Raw genomic sequence first — 20,127 nt, forward strand, 5'->3', positions numbered from 1 at the left:
CGCTCCAACGAAACCTCCCTGTTGGATTACGGACTGATGCTGGCGTTGGAAGCGTTGATTGCGCCTTCATTATAATGAAGCCTCTCTCTCTCTCTCTCTCTCTCTCTCTCTCTCTCCATTCCTTTTATTCTACTTACGACAAGAAAGCAATTTGAAAAGATATTTTAAAAAACCATTCAGGGAAAAGTCAGGATATGAAATTTTAATTGCCACCTTGCGGAACGAGGTTCCCTCGCCAAAGCTACTGAAGGAAGGCTCTTCTGTCGGGGAAACATAAAACAGAATGAAGTTATTGTGAACTTGTCCTGCCAGAAGCAGCCCTGTGCCACTTTAGTTTATGTTTACTTAGAAATGCTTCTTACTCTCCGCTTGCCAGCCGTTTGGCGATGGGCACAAAGCAGCCATGAAAGCCCTTCCAAGAGAGAAAGAGGAAAAGAGCGAAGCTCGGAAACATGGAGATGGGACACTTCTGCTCCATCTGGGGCTGATCCCTTTTTGAAAGACCAGGTCCACAATTTAAAGGGCTTTGGCATTAGATGCCCATGTGGATGACGGTTCAGGAGTAGGTTTGGACCTTCTGGGCTTCGGGAAATCGTGCCTTAGAGGCCCAATTGGTATCTATCTAGAGCCAAGTCAAAACATGGTTGTCTCCTCTTCCTTTTCCTCCTCCTTCATTATTTGAGGCCTATCTGACTTGACCCAACTTGCGCATATGTGCTACGGTTAGCATCCTCTTTCAACATCCTCTCTATCCCTAGTTTTCATGCACTATTTTGCACTTCTTGACCCTGTTGGAAACCATTTGCAAGCTTTCTCTGCACAGGAAATGTAGTTTGGGGAGAGACACTGGAAAGCTGCGCATGGAGGGATCCGCATGTTTATGCAAATTTGGGTAGACTTTAGGCAATTTGCCTCAACAGACCCTTGCAGGAGGAAATTACATACTGGTTCCCTGCACGTGTTCTCTGTCCAAAAAAAGAATCACAGTGTGTGTGTGTGTGTGTGTTTTGCATTTTATGACACATTGTGTCTGTAGAAAAACCACATGTATTTTTATGCAAGCAACTTGTCCCCAAAGTTGTGCCCAAAGAGTGAGGCTGATCTCCTTTGCATCGGAGGGGCGTCTCAAGTGTCGCAACACCCCTTCCCTCCCCATATTAGTGATGTGAATATCATGCGTGTTCTTCACATTCCTCCTCTATGACTCCTTTCCCCCCAAACTTTGGATGTCTTGGAGAGGATGGGTAAGAGCCATAACACTCTTGACTGTGAACTGTGCTTGCGTCCGCGCAAAGAGAGTGCCATCTGTTCTGCGTTGAGGCCACTGATTCCCATGAGAATAACTTTGTTGCTGCTGTTGTATATATCAATGGGTTTTCTTGGCAGGGTTTCTTCAGAGGGGATTTGTCACCATTGACTTCCTCTGAGGCTGAGAGAGTGTGACTTGCTAAGGCCACCCAGCTCTAGGTCAGGTTTCAGGATTGAATCCTGATGGAAGGTTTCCTGGTTACTTAGCTTTGAAACAGGACAGAGAAATTAACAGTAGATGATACCTGGATTAAACCTTTTCCTGTTGCACCACCATAGCACTACAATTCTATTTTAAATGCATGACTAAACCCATGGGATCCTGCTATTTGCTCCGCTCTGGACCCCACAACAAACTCCAACTCCCAGAGTTCCATAGCCTTGAGCCAGGATGCTGAAAAGTGGTGCCAAACCAGGCTATTTCTCCAATGTGGATGCAGCCGTAGTGCTATATTTGCGTAGTATGAAATGGCCCTGAAGGTTGAAGCAATCCCTATCTCAAAAGATCCCACTTTGCTCCTGCAAAATCTTCCCAGTGCATCTAACAGGGGACTGCTGCAGATTTCCAAGTATTGATTTCCAAGAGGAGAATTTGGATCAAAGGCTTGTTTGCCTGACCTTGTTGCTTTCCCTTTCCAAGTCAGATTCGCCAGAGCGCTGCCCACCCTCCTCTCCCCACAAACCACTTCCTCCGAAAACATTTCTCAGGCGCAAGGAGCCAACTGTGTTTGGGCCAAGAACACCTCTCCCCCCCCAAAACCCCGATCTTCGAATAGGCTCCCTGTGAGCCACAGGGGCATGTTCAGCTGTCAAGTGTAATTCTGCTGGCTTTCCTGCCTTGGACAAGAAGGAGAGGCCTGACATTTCCTTCTCTTGCTAAAGGCTAGAGGCAAGAACAGCCGTGGTTTGAACCCATGCCTGGCCATTGTTTTGCCCAGTGAGTCACTTCCGCTTTCTCTGCGCATGAAGTGACCGGGAGGAAGGCAGAAACCGCCTGTTGCTGCTTTTGTGAAACAGCTCAGCATTGCAAGAAATGCTGCAAGACAAATCTGGAGAGGAGAGCTGGAAGAAAAGGATTTTGTTTCTTTCTCTCTAAACCAGAAGCAGGGGAACATAGCTTAAAGATATGCTGACATTTCTCAAATGTTGACACAGTTAAGCAGAGAAAAGAGAAAACCTTTAAAGAATGATGGAAAAATATCACAACCAGTTCTGCTTTCAGAGATCTGAGCGGCGGATAGCCACTGGAAATACCACTGCCTCCATGCGTTTTTGCTGTTCTTGTTGTTGGCCATCAAGTTGACTTCACCTTAAGGCGACTCTATGAATGAGAGACCCCTAAGGGCATTGGTCATCAGCAGCCCTGTCCAGGTCTTGCAAACTCAGGCCAGTATGTCTTCCTTGACCGGACCTATCCACCCGTAATGGGGTCTCCCTCTTTTCCTAACGCCTTCTGCATTAGCAAGCATCATTGTCTTTCCTAATGAGTCACATTGTCTCAATATAGGAACAAAGTACAACAGATCCAGTTTAATCGTCTAAACAAGATAGCTCAAGTAGTCAACAAGAAGGCTCCACTGGTCAACAAGGAGGATCCACTAGTCAACATGAAGGATGCACTAGTCAACAAGAAGGCTCCACTGGTCAACAAGAAGGATCCACTGGTCAACAAGAAGACTCCACTAGTCAACAAGGAGGATCCATTAGTCAACAAGAAGGATCCACTGGTCAACAAGAAGACTCCACTAGTCAACAAGGAGGATCCATTAGTCAACAAGAAGGATCCACTGGTCAACAAGGAGGATCCACTAGTCAACAAGAAGGATCCACTACTCAACAAGAATGCTCCACTGGTCAACAAGAAGGATCCACTAGTCAACAAGAAGGACCCACTAGTCAACAAGAAGGACCCACTAGTCAACAAGAAAGATGCACTAGTCAACAAGAATGTTCAACTAGTCAACAAGAAGGCTCCTCTCATCAACTAGAAGGATCCATTGGTCAACTCTAGCCTCCCTAAATGCATAGAGAGGGAGAAAGAGAAGGGGTAATGGAGGCCTTGTTCTGTGTAGACAGGAAAACAGACAAGTCTAGAATCTCACCCACAACGCGACAAAAGCACACCTCTTCTTACAGGAGATCTGTGCATTTGTGAGCCCAGAAATCTTCTGCTCAGCCTTTTGCAGCCCCTTATCATGCTCTGTAGCTTTGCTTGTACTATTTGCTAATGAGTGTGTTAACATTGGCGCTCGCCTGCAGCAGCAATTGCATAGATATTGGATGGGTCCCAGTTGAGATAGTCTTCCTCCTCCTCTCCTTCCTCTTCACCTGCTGAGATGTCTAATGGTTCCAGTTTGTGCAACAGGAACAGAGGTCCTCGGAGCCTCAGGAAAGCAAAGCTCAGCCCAGCATGTCATGCCGCGGCTTGGCAGAAGACACTCGCATGCTCACAAGCACATAGGCACACACACACACCCCTTCCTTTTTGTCTGTCTCTGTGTGTGTCTCCAAGCCTTAGAGCGGATGGGAGGAATGGCCCGTCCCTTCTCCTCCGTCTTCCCCTGCTTTTTCTATGAACGCTCACAATAAAGCAAGTGCAGGGGCTTTTAGCAGAGAGCATCCCGCTTGCATCCACTGCCGCCAGCTCTCTTTTCTTCCCCGCAAACAAAAGCACACCCCTGGATGCAAAGGTCAGAGTTGGGAAAGGAAGAAGGGTCCATTAAGAGTGAATGGAGCCCGGCCTTTCCAGAGGCACAAACCCATTAGCTCCTCCGTGGCAGAGAGGAGTCAGCTCAGGTCTTGGGAAGGCGATCTCTCCTCTTCCTCCTCCTCCTTTCTCTGGCTTTCGAGGGCATTGATATCATGTTCCTCCCAGGAATGGGTTCAGGCGGCGCTTGGAAAGCTGGAGTGCCATTTAAGGATTGCTTTTACAACTGCTTCTGGGAGCATCCTCTTCTTTTTTAAAGGGATTTTAACATGCTTTAAAACCCGTTTCTTTTTGTACCGTTTTGATTGGTTTTTATTGCTTTAAAATAAATAAATGAATGGATAAATAAAAAACGCCACGTCTTTGGGACTCAAGGCAGCTTACAAATAAAAGATGGTTACGGTATAGATACAAAAGATGTAAAAACATCACATTAAAATAGAATTCAAAGGTATAGCGTGTTAGTCTGTAGTATCAGTATCTGGAGAGATCTTGCAGCACCTTTGAGACTCACCCAAAGGAAGAAGTTGGCAGCAGGAGCTTTCCTAGACTATAAGATAATGATAATGATAATAATAATAATATGTAGAAGAGATCTTGCAGCACATTTGCAACTTTGATTTTTGGCTTTGATTCTGTGGATTTTAATAGGTTCTTTCTAGGACTATCTAGGTCTTGCAAACGCAGCTCTAACCAAAAGCCGCACTGGAGGACCTAGAGATTCCTAGAGAGGACACACATCTAGCCCTTTGTAGCTCTCTGGCGCAACTCTATGGTCAATGTCCGAAGATGTTGACCACAGAGTTGCACTGGAGGACCTAGAGATTGCGGTTTTCCCACATTCATGGGGTCCTGTGCCCCTAACCCCAGCAAATGTGGAACGACGAGTGTAAATTCTTCCAGAACGTGACCCATAGCCTGAAAACCCACAGAAAACTATAGGAAGGTCCTTTGCTTATCCTGGTCCCAAGCAGCCTAGCCTTGGGTCAACCCAGGGAAGCCCCCCATCTCCCCCCGATTACCTTACCTTAGATTACCTTATTGCATTGCCTTTAATAACTTCCCCGCCGCTTCCTTTCTGAGCCCCTTTCTGTCCTCCTGAAAACCGCCTCTTCGTCTTCTTGGCGTTGATTGTAAAACCAAGACAACTAAACCAATTTTCCAAGGTAGTGAAGGGTATCGCCATTAATTCAAATGTGACCGCCAGTTGTGGATGTGTTTGGTTCCTGTGACAAGAATTAATGCGCTCGGAGCATGTTAGATGCAAATTGCTCCCGGCTTTTTGAACTTTGATTGATCAGATAAAGGTCTCTCTTTGAAAAATTAAACTGGAAGACAGTAAATTGCGGCCGAGGTTCAAACTCAATATTAAATCTGGGCTGCGTTAACAAGGGCATGGCTGGATGCGGTGGACGCCTCTTGCAAGACCAAGGGAAGCTGCTGCTCAAGAAGAAGTTTTTACTTTTACTATTATTATTCACTCAGGCTTAACTTCCTGAACAGAACCTTCTATTGCAACAGCTGCTGAAACCGGCATCGGATATAAACAACCAACACATGGAAAGGTTGCCTTTTTATTAAAGATACGACAGCAACCCAGATGGTCTCAACTGTTTTCCAAGTTGTGGTGGAGGTTGTGGGTCCATCATGAGTTAGAATAAGTGAGTATCAGTATAGTAGACTAGAGGACCATTGGAAGTCTTTCAACTCCACTTTATGTTGCTCCCTTGAAAAGAGAATGTAATTTATGACCAATAACCTGCAAATAACAAAAAACCATGTTTTGACCTGAGAGGACACCTCTCTAGGAATCTCTAGGTCCTCCAGGCAACTCTGTGGCTAACATCCAACAGACACTGGCCATAGAACTGCAATGGAGGAGCTACAAAGGCCTAGTAGAGTATCTTCTCTAGGAATCCCTAGGTCCTCCAGGGCAACTCTGTGGCTAACATCCAACAGACACTGGCCATAGAACTGCAATGGAGGAGCTACAAAGGCCTAGTAGAGTATCTCTCTAGGAATCTCTAGGTCCTCCAGGGCAACTCTGTGGTCAATGTCCACGACGCCGGCCATAGAACTGCAATGGAGGAGCTACAAAGGCCTAGTAGAGTATCCTCTCTAGGAATCTCTAGGTCCTCCAGGGCAACTCTGTGGTCAATGTCCGACAGACCCGGCCATAGAACTGCAATGGAGGAGCTACAAAGGCCTAGTAGAGTATCCTCTCTAGGAATCTAGGTCCTCCAGGGCAACTCTGTGGCTAAATCCAACGACACCGGCCATAGAACTGCAATGGAGGAGCTACAAAGGCCTAGTAGAGTATCCTCTCTAGGAATCTCTAGGTCCTCCAGGGCAACTCTGTGGTCAATGTCCGACAGACACCGGCCATAGAACTGGAATGGAGGAGCTACAAAGGCCTAGTAGAGTATCCTCTAGGAATCTCTAGGTCCTCCAGGGCAACTTGTGGCTAACATCCAACAGACACTGGCCATAGAACTGCAATGGAGGAGCTACAAAGGCCTAGTAGAGTATCTTCTCTAGGAATCCCTAGGTCCTCCAGGGCAACTCTGTGGCTAACATCCAACAGACCACTGGCCATAGAACTGCAATGGAGGAGCTACAAGGCCTAGTAGAGTACCTCTTAGGAACTCTAGGTCCTCCAGGGCAACTCTGTGGTCAATGTCCAACAGACGCCGGCCATAGAACTGCAATGGAGGAGCTACAAAGGCCTAGTGAGTATCCTCTCTAGGAATCTCTAGGTCCCCAGGGCAACTCTGTGGTCAATGTCCGACAGACACCGGCCATAGAACTGCAATGGAGGAGCTACAAAGGCCTAGTAGAGTATCCTCTCTAGGAATCTCTAGGTCCTCCAGGGCAACTCTGTGGTCAATGTCCGACAGACACCGGCCATAGAACTGCAATGGAGGAGCTACAAGGCCTAGTAGAGTATCCTCTCTAGGAATCTCTAGGTCCTCCAGGGCAACTCTGTGGTCAAGTCCGACAGACACCGGCCATAGAACTGCAATGGAGGAGCTACAAAGGCCTAGTAGAGTATCCTCTCTAGGAATCTCTAGGTCCTCCAGGGCAACTCTGTGGTCAACGTCCGACAGACGCCGGCCATAGAACTGCAATGGAGGAGCTACAAAGGCCTAGTAGAGTATCCTCTCTAGGAATCTCTAGGTCCTCCAGTGCAACTCTGTGGTCAACGTCCAACAGACACCGGCCATAGAACTGCAATGGAGAGCTACAAAGGCCTAGTAGAGTATCCCTCTAGGAATCTCTAGGTCCTCCAGGGCAACTCTGGGTCAACGTCCGACAGACGCCGCCATAGAACTGCAATGGGGAGCTACAAAGGCCTAGTAGAGTATCCTCTCTAGGAATCTCTAGGTCCTCCAGGGCAACTCGTGGTCAACGTCCGACAGACGCCGGCCATAGAACTGCAATGGAGGAGCTACAAAGGCCTAGTAGAGTATCCTCTCTAGGAATCTCGGTCCTCCAGGGCAACTCTGTGGTCAACGTCCGACAGACGCCAGCCATAGAACTGCAATGGAGGAGCTACAAAGGCCTAGTAGAGTATCCTCTCTAGGAATCTCTAGGTCCTCCAGGGCAACTCTGTGGTCAACGTCCGACAGACGCCGGCCATAGAACTGCAATGGAGGAGACTACAAGGCCTAGTAGTAGAGTATCCCTCTAGGAATCTCTAGGTCCTCCAGGGCAACTCTGTGGTCAACGTCCGACAGACGCCAGCCAGAGAACTGCAATGGAGGAGCTACAAAGGCCTAGTAGAGTATTCTCTAGGAATCTCTAGGTCCTCCGGGCAACTCTGTGGTCAACGTCCGACAGACGCCGGCCATAGAACTGCAATGGAGGAGCTACAAAGGCCTAGTAGGAGTAGTCTCTCTAGGAATCTCTAGGTCCTCCAGGGCAACTCTGTGGTCAATGTCCGACAGACGCCAGCCATAGAACTGCAATGGAGGAGCTACAAAGGCCTAATAGAGTATCCTCTCTAGGAATCTCTAGGTCCTCCAGGGCAACTCTGTGGTCAACGTCCGACAGACGCCAGCCATAGAACTGCAATGGAGGAGCTACAAAGGCCTAGTAGAGTATACCTCTCTAGGAATCTCTAGGTCCTCCAGGGCAACTCTGTGGTCAACGTCCGACAGACGCCAGCCATAGAACTGCAATGGAGGAGCTACAAAGGCCTAGTAGAGTATCCCTCTAGGAATCTCTAGGTCCTCCAGGGCAACTCTGTGGTCAACGTCCGACAGAGCCGGCCTAGAACTGCATGGAGGAGCTACAAAGGCCTAGTAGAGTATCTCTCTAGGAATCTCTAGGTCCTCCAGGGCAACTCTGTGGTCAACGTCCACAGACGCCGGCCATAGAACTGCAATGGAGGAGCTACAAAGGCCTAGTAGAGTATCTTCTCTAGGAATCCCTAGGTCCTCCAGGGCACTCTGTGGCTAACATCCAACAACACTGGCCATAGAAGGCAATGGAGGAGCTACAAAGGCCTAGTAGAGTACCTCTCTAGGAATCTCTAGGTCCTCCAGGGCAACTCTGTGGTCAATGTCCAACAGACGCCGGCCATAGAACTGCAATGGAGAGCTACACAAGGCCTAGTAGAGTATCCTCTCTAGGAATCTCTAGGTCCTCCAGGGCAACTCTGTGGTCAATGTCCGACAGACAACCGGCCATAGAACTGCAATGGAGGAGCTACAAAGGCCTAGTAGAGTATCTCTCTAGGAATCTCTAGGTCCTCCAGGGCAACTCTGTGGCTAACATCCAACAGACACCGGCCATAGAACTGCAATGGAGGAGCTACAAAGGCCTAGTAGAGTATCCTCTCTAGGAATCTCTAGGTCCTCCAGGGCAACTCTTGGTCAATGTCCGACAGACACCGGCCATAGAACTGGAATGGAGGAGCTACAAAGGCCTAGTAGAGTATCTCTCTAGGAATCTCTAGGTCCTCCAGGGCAAACTCTGTGGCTAACATCCAACAGACACTGGCCATGAAACTGCAATGGAGGAGCTACAAAGGCCTAGTAGAGTATCTCTCTAGGAATCCCTAGGTCCTCCAGGGCAACTCTGTGGCTAACATCCAACAGACACTGGCCATAGAACTGCAATGGAGGAGCTACAAAGCCTAGTAGAGTATCCTCTCTAGGAATCTCTAGGTCCTCCAGGGCAACTCTGTGGTCAATGTCCAACAGACGCCGGCCATAGAACTGCAATGGGAGCTACAAAGGCCAGTAGAGTATCCTCTCTAGGAATCTCTAGGTCCTCCAGGGCAACTCTGTGGTCAATGTCCGACAGACACCGGCCATAGAACTGCAATGGAGGAGCTACAAAGGCCTAGTAGAGTATCCTCTCTAGGAATCTCTAGGTCCTCCAGGGCAACTCTGTGGTTCAATGTCCGACAGACACCGGCCATAGAACTGCAATGGAGGAGCTACAAAGGCCTCAGTAGAGTATCCTCTCTAGGAATCTCTAGGTCCTCCAGGGCAACTCTGTGGTCATGTCCGACAGACCCGGCCATAGAACTGCAATGGAGGAGCTACAAAGGCCTAGTAGAGTATCCTCTCTAGGAATCTCTAGGTCCTCCAGGGCAACTCTGTGGTCAAGTCCGACAGACGCCGGCCATAGAACTGCAATGGAGGAGCTACAAAGGCCTAGTGAGAATCCTCTCTAGGAATCTCTAGGTCCTCCAGTGCAACTCTGTGGTCAACGTCCAACAGCCCCGCCATAGCTGCAATGGAGGAGCTACAAAGGCCTAGTAGAGTATCTCCTCTAGGAATCTCTAGGTCCTCCAGGGCAACTCTGTGGTCAACGTCCGACAGACGCCAGCCATAGAACTGCAATGGAGGAGCTACAAAGGCCTAGTAAGTATCCTCTCTAGGAATCTCTAGGTCCTCCAGGGCACATCTGTGGTCAACGTCCGACAGACGCCGGCCATAGAACTGCAATGGAGGGCTACAAAGGCCTAGTAGAGTATCCTCTCTAGAATCTCTAGGTCCTCCCAGGCAACTCTGTGGTCAACGTCCGACAGACGCCAGCCATAGAACTGCAATGGAGGAGCTAACAAAGGCCTAGTAGAGTATCCTCTCTAGGAATCTCTAGGTCCTCCAGGGCAACTCTGTGGTCAACGTCCGACAGACGCCGGCCCATAGAACTGCAATGGAGGAGCTACAAAGGCCTAGTAGAGTTCCTCTCTAGGAATCTCTAGGTCCTCCAGGGCAACTCTGTGGTCAACGTCGACAGACGCCGCCATAGAACTGCAATGGAGGAGCTACAAGGCCTAGTAGAGTATCCTCTCTAGGAATCTCTAGGTCCTCCAGGGCACTCTGTGGTCAACGTCCGACAGACGCCGGCCATAGAACTGCAATGGAGGAGCTACAAAGGCCTAGTAGGTATTCTCTCTAGGAATCTCTAGGTCCTCCAGGGCACACTCTGGGTCAATGTCCGACAGACGCCAGCCATAGAACTGCAATGGAGGAGCTACAAAGGCCTAATAGAGTATCCTCTCTAGGAATCTCTAGTCCCTCCAGGGCAACTCTGTGGTCAACGTCCGACAGACGCCAGCCATAGAACTGCAATGGAGGAGCTACAAAGGCCTAGTAGATATCCTCTCTAGAATCTCTAGGTCCTCCAGGGCAACTCTGTGGTCAACGTCCGACAGACGCCAGCCATAGAACTGCAATGGAGGAGCTACAAAGGCCTAGTAGAGTATCCTCTCTAGAATCTCTAGGTCCTCCAGGGCAACTCTGTGGTCAACGTCCGACAGACGCCGGCCATGAACTGCAATGGAGGAGCTCAAAAGGCCTAGTAGATATCCTCTCTAGGAATCTCGGTCCTCCCGGGCAACTCTGTGGTCAACGTCCGACAGACGCCGGCATAGAACTGCATGGAGGAGCTACAAAGGCCTAGTAGAGTATCCTCTCTAGGAATCTCTGGTCCTCCAGGGCAACTCTTTGGTAACGTCCGACAGAACGCCGGCCTAGAACTGCAATGGAGGAGCTACAAGACTAGGTAGAGTATTCTGTCTAGGAATCTCTAGGTCTTCCAGGGCAACTTTTACTTAAGATTGACCATAGAGTAGCACTGGAGGACCTAGATATTCCTAGAGAGGGACATATTCATCAAATCCGTGAATAATCAAATCCCAAATATGGAGGGATGAGTGTAATATAAGATACACACCTCTGTCCACAAGAACCATAAAGGACATGCGCATGTGTGTTTTGTATGCTGTCAAGTTACACACATACAAAGGTGCAATTTGACATCAGATCTGCGTTTGTCACCAACAGGATCTTAGCTTTTATAACTTTTATTTCTTAAGCTGGTTAGGAACAAATCATTCTGTTGTTGTTTTTTTTAAGGTTCCTAATATCTCTTACTTATCCAGAGTATGGGCATGTGTGTCTATGTGTGTGAGGTGTCATGGGGTGCGCATGGACCTCCATTGATCCCAACTTCCTCCAGTCTGTAGAGTTTCTATTGACCTTGGGGAAGGTTTCCCGCTTGCAAAACTGGCCTCTCCAGCGTCCGATGACGGATCAATAGCTTTCATAAGTCAGACTGAAAAATAGAGGAGAGTAATAACGGGCGAAGAGGTGTCAGCAGAAGAAAAACAATTTCGCAATGACCAAGGAGAAGCATTGATCACGGCATCATTTTCTCTCTCTGTGTTGTTTTCCTTCTCTCTCCTGAGGCAACCAATATCCTCAAACCCTAGGAATCCTTACTTAAAGCAAAGTGCAATCGAGGAGCAAAAGACAGCGTTGAGCGAGGAGGGTTTTCTTGTGGCTCCGCAAGCGTCAGAGGCGAGCAGCACTTCTCCTGAGATCGATGTTGTTGTAGCGGCCATTTCAAAGCATCCGGATAATGAGCACATGACGGAGAGAACGCAAGGCTCCTCTTCCAGCTCCCAGATATGTCCACCAGCATCTTTAAAAGTGTCACGTTGAAGGCTTTCACAGTCACCAGCCATGGCTTTCTATGGGTTTTTCAGGCGATGTGGCTGCGTTCTGGAGTAACTCCTTATTCCTGACGTTTCCATTGCAAGTGCGGCTGGCATCTTTGGAAAGTAATGGCACGGAAAGTGTGTGGCATATGAGAACTCAAAGGCTTCCATGGCCAGCATCTATAGTTTTTCATGGGTTTTCGGCCCCTTTCGCAACATGGCCACATGGTCCAAAAGACCCACAAATAACTATGTGGGGAGTATATATACCCGTGGGACCCTTGGTTGAAAGGAAATGGTTTTCTGTGTTAATAGTGGAGTTAGTTTGTGTGTTGTGCTATACTGAATGGTGCGGCCGGGAGGTGTGTTGTGCATGGGATATGCAAAGGGGATTTGTGTCTGTTTCGTTGGTAATCCTTTGTCCATATATTTATGGGATCACTTCACATCACATGCTACTCCTTGTGTTCATTTACAACACACAAACTAACTCTGCCATTGACATATAAACCACTTTGTGCCACACCAAGGGTCCCACAGGTATATATATACCCAAAACACCTCCATGCCACCATTCTCTGAAGATGCCAGCCACGGATGCAGGCGAAACGGCAGGAATGAATTCTTCCCGAACATGGACCCACAGAAAACCTTTAAAGGATCTGGCAATACGATGCCCATTCACACATATGCATTTGGGGGACAGGCTTCTTATTTATGAGCAGAGTGCCCTCATTTTGTGGCCCCCCCAATCCTCCCCATAAGTGCGCCTTTGGTCACACATCCATTACCTAAATGGAAACGTGGTTCCTGCAACTGAAAGGATGTCCCTGGTTCACTGAGAGAGAAATGCTTGTTCTGCATGTAAGGCTGCCGTTCCTTTGCTCTCCTGCTGCTGCAACTGACAGATTCCCTTCATCGCCAGCAAACAAAGCAAGGAAGCCAACAAGATAATTTAAATCTGGAGTTGCAACCCAGGGCTCCCCATGTCGGCTTTATTGCCCCTCTGGAGGGTCTGCAACAGTTTATTTCCGAACCCAGCTGGCAGACATGCCTCCTTCCCAACTGGAGCCCTCTCCTCTTTGTTCCCATTGTTCATTAATCGCTTCTCGCTCCGTCGTATGTGCTTCATGTGATGCTCTTTGGGGAATCAAAGGAGCAGCTCCCAGCGCTTCAAATGTAAACAGTATCTTTCTATGAAGAGCAGCTTCTTAACTGCAAAGGAGTGGCAGAGAGGTCTTCCTTCCTTCCTTCCTTCCTTCCTTCCTTCCTTTCTTCTCCGATCCTGGCCCTGTTTCTTCCTCCTCTTTCTTCAAAGTTGATGCTCCAAAGGATGGGTTTTCTGAATCTCGGATCCTTGTTCAGAGGAGGTTTCCTATTGCCTTCACTTGAGGCTGAGAGAGTGTGACTTATTGCCCAAGGGCACCCAAAGGGTTTCATGGCTGAGATTTGAACCCTGGTCTCCCCTCAAACCCTAATGCCATATTGGCAAAAGTACCATATGCGCATTTGGTACGGAATAAGTCCTGGATTGCAAGGATCCTTGTCAGCCCAGGATTCTCCTGTGCAAGATACACAATATTTCCACATATGCTTTGCCTCTGTCCTGGGCGTTGCGGCCAAAGTGGACTGCCAGCCGCCCAGCGAAGGGTCAAGGGCCGGACAGTGTCCCCTTTGTGGCCCCGCTTGGGTTCGCCAGCAACGCTCCTTGCAAGGAATCAGGATATATTGGACTGAACTTTCCTTCAAAGGAAACAAGATGTCTGACAACGCCGAGGAGGGGAATTAAGGCAATTATATGTTTCAGATCTCGAGAACGTTCCCCAGTAATCAGATTAGAACCATTTGCTGGGAGCTGGGGATTCGGGGCCGAAACGCGATGTCAAGATCCCTTTAGCAATTCAGTCAAATTCAGTCCAACAAACAGACCAACGCAGAATGTAAGGACAACTTCTTGAAAGGGGGGACTTTTTCTTTTCCCCGCTGGAACTATAAACAGCAGCGGTTGCGGCAATTTTGCCATAATCAAGGCCAGGCCGGAGCCCCGTCGGCTGTCGCTTTTATTTCTGGCCTGTTAAACCCAATGTGTTTTCTATTTACGTTGTTCTCAGTTTTCCACCCCGAGAAGCTGGCGGGAGAGGAGGGTCCCTCGGTGCGTCTTCTGGGGGATCTGACGGACAGCAAGATGGACGCCGCCCAGGCCTTCCTCCCGAAGATTCGCCAAAGAAACGCCGGGAGAGCAAAGGAGGGGAAGGAGCCAAGTGGGGTGGGATGGAGGAGTCTCATTGCCCCAGAGATAAACCAACGTGGTTCCCATTTGAGAAGGAGGGGAGATGGCAACACCAGCCACAGCCTCTGAGATATATCCTCAGTTCCCCATATAGGACCTTCCTACAACTAAAGTTACTTTAGTTGCAAAAAGTATTAGAAAAGAGTTGCATCAGAACGGAGGGAACTGCGACCAAACAGGGCAGACGCACAGCCGGGGCTGAAAGTAACTTCCCGCATCATCGCTTGTTGCAGTTCCGAATGCACCTTACTCATCCGTTTCGTATCTGGCCTTCCATCGCAAAGTCTCGAAGGTCGTTCGTGGTTCCAGACAAAACAATACAAATAAAATATCAAAACGGATTTCAGAAACAGCCAAGTGAAAAGCAGAAAGGAGAGTAAACAGTGCTACCAGAAATAAAACAAACATCAATTAAAATGACAGGAGAGAAAGAGAGCCATGCCAGCGCTTGCTAAACGCAACCAACGTTCTTCAGTTGCAGAAGAAACTTAACTTGGCATCGGGAAGATGCGAGAATGGCCACGCAGAAAAGGAGGATCCTATAGTAATAGTACATTTCTATACTGCTTTTCAGCGAACTAGCATTAGTTTACAATGTCTAAGCCAATTGTCCCCAACAAGCTGGATACTCATTTTACCAATGAAAGGATGGGAGGCTGAGTCAACCTTGGAGCCCTGCCTGGGATCGAACTCACAACCCTGTGGCTGCAGCATTTAACCACTATGCCACCAAAAAACTCACCAAGATCTTCCTTAACCACACAACTTCCAAATGCAGGGACAGGAGATGGGGACCTAAAGCCCACAACTGGGACCCTGAGCAATAGATGCAAGCTCCAGGAAAAGAGATTCCAGCTCAACATTAGGAAGAATTTCCTGAGAGTAAGGGCTGTTCGACAGTGGAACACACTCCTTCCTTGGAGTGTAGTGGAGTCTCCTTCCTTGGAGGTCTTTAAACAGAGGCTGGTTGGCCATCTGTCAATGGGGATGCTTTGATTTGGATTTCCTGCATGGCAGAATCGGGTTGGACTGGATCAGGGCCCTTGCGGTCTCTTCCAACTCTATGATTCTATGATTCTATGAACTGAGCATCTTCATCTAGGTGAAGAGGACTTCACAGGTACATCTACTCAAAGGAGGCAAGGGAAGGATAGGTCCAAAATCCTCTCTCATGGCCTCCATTACATGAGAGCATGGTGTAGTGGTTTGAGCATTGGACTATGACTCTGGGGACCAGGGTTCGATTCCCAGTCCAGCCACGAAACCCACTGGGTGACCTTAGGAAAGTCACTTGCTCTCAGCCTCAGAGGAAGGCAATGGCAAAACCTCTGCCAAACAAACTTTGCCAAGAAAACCCCACAAGAGCTTTGCCTTAAGGTCATCATTAGTTGGGAACAACTTGAAGACACACAACAACAACAACAATAACAGCAACAGCAACGACATTGAGGACCAAAGGTACTAAGGAACCCTATTACTATATTGCAAAGCTGCATTAATGGATGCCAGTAAGAGTATCCCAGTGCATACTGGTGTTCCCTAGCTGGTATCCAAATGCACAACGGTCACTTTGTTTATTTGTTCATGTATTTATTTACCTATTTCCCACCTTTCTCTAAATAATGGGACTCAAGACAGCTAACAATATATCTAAACAAAATGCGGATTAGAAACTATGCCAAAACGTTGCTAAAAGTATAAGTATAGATGCTCTTTTAATAGCCATTTCTATGACTGGTCTTGACATGCGGAGATGGACTCTAAGGCCTCTGCTTTGCTTCACTTAATCTTATGGCAACAATATGAATGTGTGGACAGCTATCTGAAAGCTGAATCTGTTCCAGGTCTCAGTTTTAAAATGTAGAGATCTTTCCAAGGTCTGAACTTTCTGCAAAGTAGACCCAGCACTTTGGGAAGCTCCTGGTCAGACTAAAACCCAGAGCGGATTCATTGCTCCACCGAAATAAAAACCACAAAGCAGCCTTGATTTTGGAGGATCCCTCCTTTCTGGCTGCCTTTCAGCCCCGGCTGACAATGTTTCAGGGCACCAGGGAGGATTTCAGACAAACTTCACCAGGAAAAAAGAAACATGACTTCATTTTTATAGACTTAATTAATTCCCAGAGACAAGGCAGAGAGAACTCGCCCGCCAAAGAATATGCTGGGATTTCTCTGCCACATTTAAGCATAGATTTGTTTTGATCTGAAGCCAGGCATGCTTGATGTCCTTTATGATTTGTGCATCGTGGAAAGGGATCGTCGGGAACAAAGTAAAGCCCTAGGGATGCCAAAATTGGGCCCGATGCCTTGCGTCTAACTACCATGGCTCCATCCTATGGAATCATGGGATTTGTAGTTTGTTTTGGCACCAAAGCTCTTCCGCAGAGAAGGCTGAATATCTCACAAGACTACAACTCCCAGGATTCCAAAGCGTTGAGCCATGGCAGTTAAAGCAGTGTCAAACTACAATATTCCTGTGGTGCACATGCAGCCGTAGTCTCTCTGGGATGGTGGTCCCATGTTCATTACCGCAAAGGAGGACAAGGTACCAAATCGTCCCCACACATCGCAACCCCTTTCACACTGTACAATTCCACTTCAACAGCCATAACAACATCCTATGGAATTCTGGAATTTGCATTTGAATGAAGGGCATTTGGATTCCCAGCCAGAGATGCCACCAAACTACAAATCCCAGGGTTACATAGGATGTAGCCATGGCAATTCGACTGGAGCCACAGTGCTATGATTGTGGAAGATGAAAGAGTCTCACATTACAGTTTGCGATGGCCTTCCCCAATGGGCAAAACTAGTAGGTTCATGGGAGAGGAGATGCGCCTCCAAATGCCTCGATCCCAGGGCTAGACTTTCTGGTGCATGGTACCTTTTCCAAGAAATGTGCCCAAATCCTGCTCTTGCCAAAATAAAATAATAATGGAAAGATGTGCAAAGACTCTCAAAATCTCACCTGGCGGGGAGAAAACCGTGCGCTCTTGTGTCTGAGCTTTTTATGCTCTTCCTTTGAATTGGCCTGAGGGTCACAAGCATTTGAAAACCTGGGAACAAGGTTTGCCCAGAGACGTGACTGGGATGTTCAAAATGCCGAAACTGGCTTCTCTGGGCTGCTTTCAGGACCCTGGTGTTTGCTAGCCTCTCTTTCTGATCCTCCTGGAGAGATATTAGCCTTGGCATTCGTCCCTGTTTCGCCAAACTCCACGCTTTCCTAATCTTCCCTTGCAAGCCAGTCTCTCCAGCGCCTTAACCATCCTCTCCAATTTGTCTCCATCTTCCTTGTTTATGATGCTATGATCTCATTTAGCATTTGATTTCCAATCTAGAGGAAGGATAATAATAAAACACACACAAGCCCAACGAACGGCACCGCTTGATTGTTTTTGCCGACAAAGACGGAAAGGCAGCGCAAATGGCTGCTTTCGGAGAACGGCGGTCCTTGAGACACCGCCGGATGAAAGGCGGAGAAGAAAGGAGGCTCCTCCGCCAGGCAAACAAATACCCAGATCATGCTTTGCCAGCCAGCCCCGGCGAGATTGAATCTCAGAAGGATGGCTGGGACGTGACGACTGTAATAGCAGCCACGATTAGGGTGTTTAGCTTCTAAATGGCAATGTCAGATACGACCGAGTCCTGTGTATAAATCAAAAGGCCACGGATGCCTCGCCAGAACGCCACGGTCAACAAGCCCATGCGAAACGCAATTGCCACTTCCTTTGTGTGGGAATGAAAAGCAGGCTGGGGGCAGACGCATCCGTTTCTGCGCTCCTGGATGATTTGCAGAAGGTTATAGGGACGGCGTTCTCTGAAGTGGCGCACCTGAACGCCGTTCTGCAGGGGACCCAAAGGTGAAGCAATGGAGGCAAATGTAGTCTGTGATTCAGAAAGGAGGCTTGGCGCGCATGGCTGTCAATCTCTGGCATCCCGCGCCAAGCCTTCCCGAGACTCACAGGCATCAAAGGAGAATTTTAAGCATTCCCAGACCCTCCAAAGGGTAGAAGAAGACACACAGGGCAACCATCAGAGCATGGGTTTGGAGAGACCCATCGACATTTTGTTTTTCCCCTCCTTGCTTACAAACAACATGATTGGAGGTGGTTTGGATCAGGACCACAATGCATGCAAGGAAGGGCTTGATCTCTCTTTGCCTCCATCATTTCCTCACTTCAACCTCTCCCCACGATAGGTTTGCCTTACGGTCGCCATACGGTTCGAACCCTGGTCTCCAGAGTCATAGTGCAACACTCCAACCATTAAGCCAGTAAGAGGTATTAGAGTATTATTCACCCTTCTTAATTCTGCATCTCCTTTTCCTGCACCTATTGTTTGTGATTACTTGTAGTCAAGTTGGTACTTTGGGTGATGGGGACCCTATGAATGAGGGACCCCCAGAGTCTTTCTCAGGTCTTGCAAACCCAGGATAGCAGCCATGGCTTCCTTGATGGACTATTAGATGGTCTCCCTCTTTTTCCTGAGGCTGTCTTCTGTGCCTCATATCAAGGATTGCAGAAAGGTCTCCCTTGACCAGATGCAAAATGGCGGCATGCGCACTGAGATCGGACGCAGTCCTCTAAAGGTCTCAGCGCTGCTGTATAATCATTTTGCATCAGGCTGCAGAGTCATAACACAGAAAGGCTGTGCCAAGGGAGGGCTTCCAACATTGTTCTGCAACTGTGGGGGTGGCATATGGCTCAGCCTAGTGTAGGTTTGCTTGTTGGCCTACTATCCTGCATTCGCTGGACAGGATCATGTCCTCCGTGTGCTAACAAATGCTCACTTCTCTCATGCTTGTTTAGCTTGCAAAACCATACGATGCACAAAGCCCTGGAGAGGCTACTACAATGTTTCATGTCTCTCTTTCTCTCTCTCTCTCTCCAAAACGTGGAGCAAAGTGTGAAATGGTGGGGCAGATTCGGCCGCGCTTTCTCTTTGCAAAGGCAACTGGCCCTTGTTTTGGATCTGCAGGAGAAGGCATCCCTCTTGGGACAGCGATGTTCCTCCGTCTGACATTTCCTCCAGTCCATATTCTCTTTTCATTTCATTTTTCGGTCTCTCCCCCTTTCAACCTGTTAGGCTTGTTGTCATAGAGACAGCTTTGCAAAGGAAAAGGATGTGAGCAAAGCGGAGGGGGTCAGCATGGGAGGCTTGCCCTTCTTATCACAATATATCCATGTGTGTCAGTGCGCGTTGTGTTTGTGTGTCAGTGTGAGAGCGGGAGGGAAATGCAATTTCATCAGATGTAGCCGGGAGGCAAGAAACAACAGCAGAGAAAACTGGGAAAACAAACAGGCAGAAATGCAGACAATGGGAGAGAAAGCCTGGCTGGCTGTGCCAAACCTGCCTCTCCTCATTGGCATTTGCTAAGCGGTTTCGCATACGAAAGCCCCTTCCAAAGTAAGAGAAGACCTCCATGAAGGAGACCCATGCTGTCTTAATTGATTATTACTCATATTATTATTGATTATTGATTTTATTTATAGCCCACCATTCTCCCAATATGTGATCCAACGTCTTAGATTACGCTGCTTTTGTTGCAGGATTGGGCCAAAACACACTGCAGAAATGATCCAGTTTGAGACGGCTTTTAACTGCTCTATATTCAAATCCTGTTCAAAATCATATTTTTCAAGTGTCATAAAACCCTAGAGAGAAGACCTCTGCATTGATGAGCATCTTGGCCACTCGGAACGTATTCCACGCAAAATGCGCACATGGTTGTTTTGCACAGAAAACAAGCACTTTCGGCACAAAGCAGCCGCCTGAGAACTTTGTGCAGAATAGATGGACTCCAGCATCTCCTGCAAAGGAAACGATATTTCCTGTGCATAAAATAACATTTCTACGCAAGGA

Source organism: Sceloporus undulatus, chromosome 7 (assembly GCF_019175285.1).
Source record: "Sceloporus undulatus isolate JIND9_A2432 ecotype Alabama chromosome 7, SceUnd_v1.1, whole genome shotgun sequence".
Classification (NCBI taxonomy): domain Eukaryota; kingdom Metazoa; phylum Chordata; class Lepidosauria; order Squamata; family Phrynosomatidae; genus Sceloporus; species Sceloporus undulatus.